At 41.3% G+C, this 13,006-nt stretch overlaps 1 pseudogene across 1 annotated transcript; it reads left to right on the top strand.

Annotated features, from left to right (window-relative positions):
* The first annotated feature begins 6,408 nt into the window (after nucleotides 1-6,408).
* Nucleotides 6,409-7,495, top strand: LOC103271385 (annotated as a pseudogene). Its single transcript, XR_505046.1, has one exon. The product of XR_505046.1 is annotated as a glyceraldehyde-3-phosphate dehydrogenase pseudogene (transcript).
* Nucleotides 7,496-13,006: the final 5,511 nt, after the last annotated feature.

The raw sequence follows: 13,006 nt of genomic DNA, 5'->3' as shown, positions 1-13,006 counted from the left end.
CCTACTATGTGTCAAGTCCTGTGATGCTGACAATGAAGAAATGATAAATAGAACAGCATCTTCCTTGCAGAGTTCACAGTCTCCGTAGGGTACCTGAAAGACACACAAGCAAAGGAGTATAAATGCTATGATGATGGTTTGTACAAAGGTCCAAAGCAAAAGAAGAGACCAAACTTGGGAGGATGCAGGAAGACTAGATGGAGAAGTGGGATGAGGCAGAGTAAGGAAGACATTCCCAAAGCCTCAGAGAGTACAAGGCAGATTTGGATAATAGAAAGTAGTTGACTGTGGATGAAGAGTGGTTTTCCACTCTAGCTGCACATTACAATCATAGGCAGAGATTTAAAACATACAGATGCTTGGAGCCCACCCCAAAAATCTCTGGAAATACTACCTGAGCATAAAAATATATTTAAAAACTCCTCCAGGTGAACAGCATATACTGGGGTAAGAGTGGGAGATGAGTCTGGAGCCTAAGGAAGGACACAGAGATGAAAGGCCTTGGATGCCACTCTAAGCAGTTTGAACTTCCCCTGTGGACTTGCAAAGTTTTTAAACAGGGAAGTGACCTTACTTATAGGAAATGAGTCAGCACAACGGTAAAGCTTTGGTAGGCTGAGCCTCAGGGGAAATTCTGGCTTCATCTTCTCTGAGAGCCGAACCACCTGTGCTTACTAAGACAAAATTGATTTAACTCTTCCTTTGGTAGATGCAGCCAGAAGGCTTGGGTCATGCCGGGGAAACCCATGCCCAGTAGTCATGAGATTCAGGTTCTGATCCACCTGTAGGTACTAACTTGCTGAGGGACCTTGGCTACGTACGTCCTTCTTCCTCTCTGGCCTTCAGCTCCCCACCCCAGTCAATCAGGAGATTAAACAAATCTTTGCTTCCCTATAGACTGGCAGTATCTGATTGCTTTGTTTTGTTTTTAGCCAACATGTTTTGTGGAATTTTACATCTCACGTAAGCAATAAAAACAATTTCTGTTAATCAACCAGATCTAGGTTAGGAGAATTAGGGAAAATTAAACTAGGCATTTTAAACAGTTAGTGCTTTCTTGTTTTCTTTGGGCTCTGACAAGATGTCAGTTGCTTTCCTAATATATTCAATCTATAGGGACATTGCTCAGGTCAAGATTCTTCTCAAATGATCTACTTCTCCCTCATCAGAATCTTCAGGAATCAATGACCCACTCTGTATTGTTGAGATGGAGAATTTGGATTACCTTCTCATACCAGCTGGCCTTGAGCCAAGAGTAGCACCATCTTGAAGAAGGTCCCAACAAGACTCCCTACTTTGGGCATTTCCTGCCCTAATCCACTCACATCAGGCCTAGCAGAGCCTTTCAAAGTTGCTGTAATCAATTTTCAATGGTCTCTCATTGCCCTGGACATAGACAAGTTCTCTGATATGGCACAATCCTCCCTTTGAATTGATCTGATTCTCCAACCTCATTTTCTAACAGTGTTTTACAGTGCCCTGAACACCAGGATCATAGAGCTGCTCACCCTTTTCACAGACATCTAAATTCTTTCATGATTACAATCCTCAACTTATTTAGTTCCCTCGTTTGGAATGCTTTCCTCTCACCTTTTCTACCTGGAAAACTTTTACTTATTCATAGGCCCAGCTTAAATGTCACTTTCTTCATTGAGAACCTAACCTGTGTTTCAAGAAAAATGACAGATGCTTAGAGGATGAATAAAACAAAATTCTTTAGTAATGACTCTGTTCCCTGTACTCTTTGCACTTTGTTTTGACTTTGTCATTTTGTGGTGATTATCCATTTATGTTTCTGGATTGCTGTCTAGACTGTAAACTCTTAAGAGCCAGAGGGCCTCTTATTTATGTTTGTGTTCATATCACAGAGCACAGTGCCTGGCAAAAAGTTGCAACTGAATGGATATCTGCTGAATGAATGAATAAACGAATAGATGATTAATGTGTTTGATAAATAAATGAGTGCATAAGTGTAGCAAGCAGAGCGAGGACTGCTGTAACTCTTGGGACTGTCACAACTCTTGGAACTGTCACAGGTGGTAACAAATAGAAGACCCCTGTGTCCCTCAGTCTGGACTAGCATAACCTGGAAAAGACCTTCAGGAATCACTGACATCTTCTAAATAAGAAGCTGAGACCAGACAAGGGAAGGGGCTTGTCTAGATGACCAAATGGCCAGCAGCTGGTCCTCAATTTTTCCCACGCCACCAGGACAGGCAGCCCCAACTGAAAGTGTAATTCTATCATCCTAGCACCACAGGACCCCTTTGTTCCATCTAACTCTACTCTCCCAAACAGCATGCAGCCCTGGCATCATCGTCTTGGAATCTGATCACTGGTTTGGTTGCCTTCTTCCTCTGTCTATTTGATATGGCCATCCAGGAAGAGAGTGCTGACAAGGCAGCCTTAAGCCCTGCACTGACAGAAATCAGGTGTCCTCGCTTCATAAAAGAAACATTAACCGATCCGATGGGAGCTGGAAGCAGAAGTGCTGACAAAGATGTAACTCCCAAGGATTCTATGGGGCAAGGAGAAAACCTTGTTCTCTTCTGATTTAGAGGCATTATGGGGTTTGCAGACAAGACAGAGAAGAATGAGAGACCTCCAGGGTGGAGATCTCATTTGCTCAGCTGTGGGGAGCAAGGGAGGGAGAAATGAAAAGGAAGGCCATGCCCTTCTCTCTGTTCCCAGGGCGCAGTCCAAGTCCTTATCCTCTCTCTTCGGCCAAAGTATCCCCATTGCTTCTCCTCCTGTCTTTATTGTCTTCAGCCTCAATTTGCTCCCCGCTCAGTAGTTTTTCTAAATTGCTCGACCATCATTTAGATGCCCTTAATTAAAATCCTTCAGTGGTTCCCTATTACTGTGTGTGAAATTCAAGCTTGGGTGACATACAGGACCTCTCCTAAGCCCCTTTCTGCTGCCTGAAGGTACCAATTTCCCCCCACAAAAGTGAATTCTCTTTTTATTTACAATGTAGTTCAGAGAATCTCTAGCAACGAAAAGATTCAAGAGACAGCAGTGGGTGGTTTGATGGCAGGAGTGAAACCTCTTTCTAGGAGAATCACCTTTCTTTCCACACCCACACATGCATCCCGCTCCATTCCTTTCACAGAAAGTCAAATCTAAGTGGCACATGGTGACTGAGATGTTCTGTCTCATGCCCAGCGCTATCTGAGACCATGGACTTAAGAGATGAATCAGATACAGTCCCTACTCTCAAAGAACCCACAATCTGATGGAGGAAAAAGAAGTAGAGACAACTATCATGGGGCTATCTTAGAAGTCTGCTCAAAGTGCTCTGGGTAGGGGTAGGGAGCCAGAGATGCTAACTATATGTGGAGGAATTAGGGATATTTGGGATAGTCCTTGGAGGATAATTGACAAAAAAAGAGGACCTAAAGAACTTTTTCTTTATTATAAACCATGTGCAAAGGCTTGTAAAAGACACAGTGTGGAATGTCAAGAAAACAAGGCACAAATGAATAGAAAGGGTGGGGCAAGGGAAGAGATTTCAATGGATTCAGGACCTCACATAGTGTCATCAGATCTCCTTTCTCTCTCCATCTCCCTTGTCTCTTCTTCCCTGACATTGGTCTTCTTTTCTCTCATGTGGAGGAGCATCTTCCTTGTGAGTAGGAGAAGACGATGGCACATATAGAGGCAGTTTCAGTCCATCATCACAACTGTAGGAACTCAGAGGAAAGAATCTTCTTCTCACTGTGTGTCTTAGTTTGGATTGCTATAACAAAGTCTCACATACTGGGTGGCTTAAACTTCAAACAGCTATTTCTCACAGTTCTGGAGGCTAGGAAGCCAGAGATCAGGGAGCTGGCATGGCCGGGTCTGGTGACGGCCTTCTTCTGGGTTGCAGCCTGCCGACTTCTCATCCACATATGATAGAAAAAGTGAGCTAGCTCTCCAGTTTTCTCTTATAAGGTCACTATTAACATTGAAGGCTCCACCTTCATGACCTACTTGCCTCCCATAGGCCCACCTCCAAATAGCACCACATTGAGGGTTAGATTTCAACATATGAATTTTGGAGGAACACAAACATTCAATCCCCAACACAGTGTCAGTGTACATTAATCCTGAGGAAGAACTCAGATTGGCCCACATAACACGTGCCTACCTCTAGGACTAACTTTTGTTCACCACTATGGAGGACATGATCAAGCAGACCCAGGTAACGTGATAAGGGCAGGACTCTAAGATGACTGATCTCTCCAACATCACATGGTCAGAGTAAAGGAGGAGCAGTTCTTTAAAGGAAGATGGATTGCTATTATCAGAATACAGATAAAGGTTTGGGATAGAAAAAACTCTAGATGTCCATTTCATCTGTAGTCTCTCCTCTTTCAAGGACACCTTGGATGACTTTCTGGAAATACCACAGATTTCCTGACCTTCTCTTTATCAAGAGGACTTGCACATAGCATCCCTTCAATGAATGTCTATTGATAACTATTTTGTCATATGTAAAAAAGAAAAATAAGAAATAAGATAGAGATTAAATAAAAATAATAATGTGGCAAGCTGGAAACTCAGACACCGTATTAGCTTTGAAAGAACTCATTTGGAAGAAATGTCTTGCTGCCCTTGGTGAATTTGAAGAAAGAATAAGAAGACACTCAAAGAACATGTGGAGTATGTGCAGCTGCGTTTGCACCAGGAAGCAGGGCTCAGCTGAAGAGCTGCAGTCAGCATCCGAGATAGGAGAAGCCTGTCCTGGCTTTGATGCTGCAGGGGATAATGGAGCCATAGTGCAAGCACAGGGCCTTTTATTGATGGGGGAAAAAGAAGCCAGCTGGGGTTTGTCTATAGCTGAGCTTCTGATTCTGTCCCATACTTTTGAAAAATACCCTCTTTGTTTCTTGGCTGCAGGTGGCACCTGTCATTACAAGGCATGTAAATAGAATAGGCAGCCCTGGGCTACTTAAGAGATGCCCCTTCCTCAAATGAGTCGCAAACAGCTCTCTGAGTTCATCTTTCTCGCTTTGTCTCGTCCTGTGTTTTTCTCTCAATCAGAGGATTCAACTGAACAAGGAGGAGGATGGTGGCCACAGAACTCGGGCTCCAAGAAAGAGCCACTAACTTTTCTTACAAGATGATAACATCAAGTTTGCTATAGCCTCCTGTCTCATACTAAATGTCTAAGTGTTGTAAAATATAAAATATAAAATATAAAAGAAAAAATAAGTCCAAAATGAGTTTCCAAACCAAGAAATGAATCTCCAGTGGGTTCAGAAGCCATGAATTCCTTAAAAGCAGAAAGCAAGTGGGATTGGTGTGAAAAAGAGAAACCACAATTCAAAAGGCATCAAGGGGGTTCTATTGAAAAAGATTCTACTTGCCCAGAAAGAGTAGAAACAACAAAGAAAGAGGAGGAGACCCAGGGTGACTGACCTGGTGCAAGGTAGTGCACCAATTTGACTCCCACTCCTAGGGCAGCTGGCTACTGCAGGAGTCTTGCCCTCTGGCAAAATGATGCTGTAACATTTGAATTAGGGAGATAAGGCAGGACCACAGGTAACTGGTGACACCCAAGAGCAGGGGTCCTCAAACTTTTAAAACAGGGGGCCAGCTCACTGTCCCTGAGACCGTTGGAGGGGCGGACTACAGTTTTTAAAAAAAGGCGCCCCCTATCTGCAAAAAAAAAAAGACCTCCTAACTTCAGAAAAAAAAAGGTTCCCCTTAACCGCAAAAAAAAAAAAAGGCCCTACTAACTGCAAAATTAAAAAAAAAATAGACCTCCTAACTTCAAAAAAAATAAATCCTAACTTGTTCTTACCTCGGTCCTCAGGCAGCAGCAGGCTCTGCACAGGCAAGCTCGTGACTCGTCGGATCACACCCAAGACTGAGAGGAGGAGTCGAGAGACAGAGAGAAGGAGGGGAGTCGGAGAGTGCGATGCACATTCCACACATGCGCACGGCGGGCCAGACCAGTCGGCTGCTAGGCAGGACAGGCAGCGGCGGCAACAACACCCGGTGGGCCGCATAAACGTCCTCGGCGGGCCGCATGTGGCCCGCGGGCCGTAGTTTGAGGACCCCTGCCCAAGAGAAAGGAGAGCATCCAGAGCACAAGTCACCACACACAGCTATTCTGACACAGGTGCCACTATTTCCCAAACATCAGTGCAAAGGGAGAGTACAATCCAGGAAACACATCCCCTCCACCTCTCAAACATGCTGCAAGAACAAACAGAGCACAGCCAAACAGACACTCAGCTGCAAAGACAGATGCACAGCCCACTCTCACCAAATAAATGGAGGAAAGTCAATACTATGAAAAAGAAACAGCAAACTTCAACTCAGAACCTGTACCACTGAATCACAAGGGTAAGAACAAGCAGAACATGAGTCTTGAATAAGAAAAATTAGCTCTGCTCCTCCCGTCGGCGAGACACCATGGCGAAGGTGCAGGTCGGAGTGAACGGTTTTGGCCGTATCGAGCGCCGGGTCACCAGGGCTGCTTTTGACTCTGGCAAGCTGAGTATCGTTGCCATCAACATCCCCTTCATTGACCTCAACTACAGGGTGTACGTGTTCCAGTACGACTCCGCCCACGGCAAGTTCCACGGCACCATCAGGGACGAGAACTGGCAGCTCGTCATCAACGAAGTCCCATCACCGTCTTCCAGGAGCGAGATCCCAGCAAAATCAAATGGGGTGACGCTGGCGCTGATTACGTGGTGGAGTCCACCATGTCTTCACTACCTTGGAGAAAGCTGGGGCCCACTTGCAGGGGGGAGCCAAAAGGGTCATCGTCTCCGCCCCCTCCGCTGACGCCCCCATGTTTGTGATGGGCGTGTACCACGAGAAGTACCAGAACAAGCTCACGATTGTCAGCAACACCTCCTGCACCACCAACGGCTTGGCTCCCCCGGCCAAGGTCATCCACGACAACTTCGGCGTCGTGGAGAGACTCAAGACCACCGTCCACGCCATCACTGCCACCCAGAAGACTGTGGATGGCCCCTCCAGGAAGCTGTGGCGTGGGCTGCGGGGCCCTCCAGGACATCATCCCTGCGTCCACCGGGGCTGCCAAGGCCGTGGGCAGGGTCATCCCTGAGCTGAACAGGAAGCTCACGGGCATGGTCTTCCATGTCCCCACCACCAACGTGTCTGTTGTGGACCGGCCGCCGGGAGAAGCCCGCCAAATTTGACGACATCAAGAAGGTGGTGAAGCTGGCCTCCGAGGGCCCCCTCAAGGGCATCCTGGGCTACACCAAGCACGAGGTTGTGTCCTCCGACTGCCACAGCGACACCCTCTCTTCCACCTTTGACACTGGGGCTGGCATCGCCCTCAATGACCACTTTGTCAAGCTCATCTCTTGGTATGACAATGAATTTGGCTACAGCAACAGGGTGGTCGACCTCATGGCCGACATGGCCTCCAAGGAGTAAGAGCCCCGCACCACCAGCCCCAGCGAGATCACGAGAGGAAGCGAGAAGCCCTCAGCTGCTGGGGAGTCCCCGACCACACTGAGAACCTCCCCCCTCATATTGTCCATGCCAGACACTCTGAAGAACAGGGGGACCTAGGGAGCCCTGCTTTGCCATGTACCATCGATAAAGTCTTCTGTACTCGGAAAAAGAAAAATTAAATCGACACAGAGATAAAAGATTTATAATGGTAAAATATCAACTAGCGATCATGAAAATTAAAAAGAAATTAATCAATGAATGTAAAGGAAAAAAGGCAACATATTGCTTGTGTGGTAGAATGCACACAACTGTAAAAAGAATTAGTGGGCTGGAAAACTGAGCTTAGGAATTCTCATAGAAAGCAGCAAAAAGGAATAAAAAGATTAGAATAGCTAAAGAAAGATTAAAGATCATGGAAAACAGATTCCAGATTTTTAAAATCCATCTAATAGATGTTCTAGAAGAAATGAATCTTTAAAGAAATAATAAAAGTTCCCAAACTAAAGAAAGACAAGATGCTCAGCAAGAATAGAACAACTTCACATATGGAAATTTTAGAACCCAAATGGGGAAAGGAAATCAGAGAATCACCCAGAAAAAGAAAAGCAAATTCACCTACAAAGGAAGAAGAGTCAGATTACCATCAGCCATTGCTTTAGCTACATGAAAAATAAAAAGAAATTCTAGGTGAAATGCACTTCAAGCCAAGAGTTCTATGATCAGTCAAAATTTTACTGGAAAATAAAGATTTAAAGAAGTTATTTCCAGAGACACATGGCTTCAGAAAACCAATAACCCACATTCTCTGGGGGAAAAAAAGCAGAAAACAGTAGAAAATAGCATACAAGAAGGAGAGAAAGTAACTTAGGAGGTAGGAAGTAAGTTGTGGAAAGCAATAACAAGAACAAAAAATAAGAAATTAGTAGAACTTGCTGTTAAATCTCATTGTTTAACAGTAAGCATTGATTGATTTAATGTAAGCTATAGATTTGTATATGAACTGAGAGGGAGAACAGGACATAAAATTACACTAATATTTGTGTTTTGTTTGCAGAAAGGATATGAATATTCATATAGTCATTCTTAGAAAAACATGTTTAAATCGATGTTAAAAATTGAATGCCTAATACAAAATTAGACAGAGACATTACAAGAAAACTACAGACCCAGGTCCCTCATATATATAAATGCAAAAATTCTTCAAAAAGCCTCAAACATTAACACACTGAGTTCAGTAAGATATATAAATAATTATATACCCTAACCAAATAGCATTTATCCCAGCAAAGCGAGGTGAGTTTAATTTCCAAATATGAATCATTATTTAATGGACTATATTAATAAAATAATGGGAAAAACTACATGACAACATCAAAATATGCAGAAAAATCCAACATCCTTTCAGGATAAAAAACACTAAGAAAAAAGAGTAGAAAGGAATATCCTTAATCTGACCAAGTGTATCTATGAAAAGTCAACAGCTAATATTATGCTTAATAGTAAGAGACACAGTCTTTTTCCCTGAGTTCATAAGACAAAAATATCCATCTTTGTCATTTCTATTCAATGTTTTGCTGGAGGTTCTAACCAGGACAACAAAACAAGAAAAATAAAACAATGGCATACAATAGGAAAAAGTAAATCAAACTATGTATATTATTGATGATACAATCTTACATGCAAGCATCCAGAGGAGTCCACTAAAAAAAACTATTAGAACTGATTTTTTAAAAAGCTGCAAGTTGGTAGAATATAAGATCAACATTCAAAAATCAACTGTATTTCTAAAGCTAGCAAAAACTAAGCTGAAAATAAAAATAAGGAAATAATACTATTTAACAAAAGAAATGTAAGACATATAATGGAAAGTAAAAAGCATTATTGAAAGAAATTAAAGAATATCCAAATAAATGAAAAGACACCCAATTTTTGTGAATTGGAAGACAGTATGGTATCGGTACAGGAATAGGCACTGAGACCAATGGAACAGGACAGAGATCTGGAAATAAAAACACACTACCTCAATCAAATCATCTTTGACAAAGTCATCAATAACAAACATTGGGGAAAGGAAACAATATTTAGCAAATGGTGCTGGGAAAACTGGACAACCACATGAAGAAAGAATGAAACTGGATCCCAGCTTGGATGACATACCAAGACCTCAACTCTACAAAAAGTAAAATTATTAACCAAAAACCCAGTGTTATGTGCCTGTGTTCCTAGCTACTTGAAAGGCAAGAGGATCTCTGGAGTTCAGGAGTTTGAGGTTGCATCAGGCTATGGTCACATCACTGCACTCCAGCCCAGGTTAAAGAGCTAGACCCTGTCTCTAAAAACATTAAAAAAATAAAAAAGCCTAAGTGATAAATAAGAACAATATAGTAGATGCTAAACATGGGGTGGGGGTGTGTTTTTGCATCCATGGCAAAACAGAATGTATTTTTTAAAAAGAAACAAAGAATACCTAATAAAAACAAGAAAAGACATAGATTGAAGAGAGGTAGAAGCAATTAGAAAGCATGGTACATTAAAAACACACACTATGATGTAGGAACGAATCCAAACTTAGTAAGCACCATCAATATAAATAGGTTAAATTCATGTATAAGAAATAGACTCCTGTATTGTATTTTAAAAATCTAGTCATTGGTATTTTCAAGAAATAAATAAAATAACATTGTCACTGAAATAAAGGAGTGAAAAAACTTGGTTAGAAATGATTAACGAGCATAAAGCAGATGTAACTGAATGAGAGGTTAGGTTTGCTATTATTAAAAAAATACAAAAACTAATAAATGCTGGTGGGAATATAGAGAAAAGGGAACTCTCATACACTGTTGGTGGGAATGAAAACTGGTACAGCCACTATGGAGAACAGTATGGAGATTCATTCCTCAAAAAACTACAAATAGAACAATTATGTGATCCAGCAATTCCACTACTGGGCATTTATCCAAAGGAAAGGAAATCAGTTTATTGAAGAGACATCTGCACTCCCATGTTTATTACAGCATTATTCACAATAGTCAAGATATGAAATCAACTTAGGTGTCCAACAACAGAAGAATGGATAAAGAAAATGTGCTATATATATACACACAGTGGAATACTATTCAGCCTTAAGAAAGAATGAAATCTTGTCATCTGTGGCAACGTGGATAGAACTGAAGCACATTATATTAAGTGAAATAAGCTAGAAACAGAAACACCACATGGTCTCACTCATAAGTGAAACCTAAAAGAAGTCATTCTCACAGAAGTGTAAAGTAGAATAGAGGATATTAGAAGTTGGGAAGGGTAGGGGGAAGAGAAGGATAGGATCAGATTTGTTGAAAGATACACAATTACAACTAGATAGAAGAAAATTTTCCAGTGATCTGTAGCACTGCATGATGACAATAAATGTTTCCAACATAAAGAAATGATAAATGTTTGAGATGAAGGATATTCTAATGATCCTAATCTGATCACTATATGCTATATGCACCCAAACATCACTATGTACCCCATAATATGTACTATTATTGTGTCAATTAAAAAATAAAATAGAGTGTAAACAAATAAATTTAAGGGGAAAATAGTTGAAAGAAACAAGGATATGGACACATTTAGCCAAGAAAAATGGACTGGTATATACCTAAAATATAGTTACAAAATAGTTTAATAAAAAATTGAAAGAATGACAAGAAAAAGCTGGAAAAAAAATCAAAATGTTGTTGAGAACTTAAACCTCCAAGAGACAAACTCAGACAGAAAATAGAAGGAGGATATTTATTTTGGTAATCTATCAATAGGTTTGCTCTAATATATAGAAAACTTGATAGTCAATAAACAGAGGTTCTACAGCACTTGGAAACACATGTGCAGCAGTCATAAAACATGTCCATCAACAAGGCCACAAATAAAATATCAAATTTCAAAAAGTTAATTTTATAGGCAAAATTACTAACCATTATGCAATAAAATGACAAGTTAACAACTAAAATACAGATGTTTAAAAGCAAACAAATAAAAGCAAAACAGGCATCTAAATCTAAATACAAGCCCCTCCACACACATATTTCCATACATTTTTTGATTAATGAGAAATCAAAATAGAAACTTTTAAACTGAAGAAATGCCCAAAAAAACCCCAAGAAAATTAATTTTTAAAATATATTTTTTAACATGTATAAGAAAAAAATTAATAAAGATAAAAACAGAAATTCATGAAATAGAAAACCTGTCCCATGCCTCTAGTGGTTTTTCTCGCTGGTTTTCTCTGGTGGAGTCTGGAATTCACTAATGGATCTGGGTAACTGCTTTGTGATTTGAGTTGCAAAAATGGCATCTTTTAACTGAACACTGTACTTGATCAGCTGAACCAGTGAGGTCCCAGACTTCTAAGGGCATCTCAAGCAGGTCGGACTTTTGCGGTAGTCCCTAAAGTGCAGAAAGCATAGTCTCTCATTTTTGGCAATTCCTTACATTGTCTCCTAACCTTGAGCTGACCTTCTCCTCAAAATAGACATCAGAATATCCCTCATTCTGAATGTACTATCTAGCCTTCCTTTTTTAAAAATTGCCTTTGTGGAATGAGAAATTTCATGACCTTCTCTGCTACTAGTGGTAGATTAAAATGATTTGAAAGTGTGGGAAATGGGACATGTGCAAAGGAGTACCTTTATTTATTTATTTTTAGCATACTGAGAGTTTAAGTGGATTTTCAGAGTAAAGAAATGTATGTAGCACATTAGAGTGTATAGAGAGCTTAATTACATTTTACTTACATTATTTGTAAGAAAAGGATAGGCAAATTCTCTTTGGAAGTGCATAAAACTGGATGACAAATATTATTTGAGCACCACTACATGCCTAGAACTGTGCTAGGTGTATGAGACAAGACACTGGTTCTTATCTTCTGAGGTTTTTAATCCTACTTCCTGAAGCATGCCTTCCATGGAAAAGTATTTAATTGTTGATTGGAGAGCTTAGAGATTCCAGAAGGGCTAAAGTGTGGTCTATTGAAGTCTGAATGCAACAAAGTCATTTAGCATATGATGAAGCAGAAGCAGGGGTCCCTAAGCAAGTCTGTCAATGCACTCCCAAAACAGCGTCATTTTCTTTTCTTTTCTTTTCTTTTTTTTTGAGTTGGAGTCTCACTCCATTGCCCAGACTGGAGCGCAGCCACTGCAGCCTCGACCTGCTGGGTCCGGCGATCCTTCCGCCTCAGCCTTCCAAGTACCTGGAACTACAAACACGCGCTACCACGCCCGGCTGATTTTTTTATTTATTGTAGAGATGAGGTCTCACCAAGTTGCCCAGGCGGGTCTCGAACGCACCCGCTCAGGCAATCCACTCACCTCAGCCTCCCAAAGCTCTGGGATTACAGGCTGAGCCACCGAACCCGGCTAACAGCGTCATTTTCAAACATTCACCATGGTCTAGAGCAGGGGTGCCCAAACTTTTGACTGCAATGAGTAAATTTTTGGCTTCCCTCGGTCACACTGAGTAATCTTTTGGCTCCCTGGGCCACATCAAGTAAAGAGGAATTGTCTTGGGCTGCACATAAATTATATAATATATTTAGTGTATA

The sequence above is a fragment of the Carlito syrichta genome, unplaced genomic scaffold (genome assembly GCF_000164805.1).
Source record: "Carlito syrichta isolate Samal-C Ts95f unplaced genomic scaffold, Tarsius_syrichta-2.0.1 Scaffold311607, whole genome shotgun sequence".
Classification (NCBI taxonomy): Eukaryota; Metazoa; Chordata; class Mammalia; order Primates; family Tarsiidae; genus Carlito; species Carlito syrichta.
This window is presented reverse-complemented; position numbering and strand designations above follow the sequence as displayed.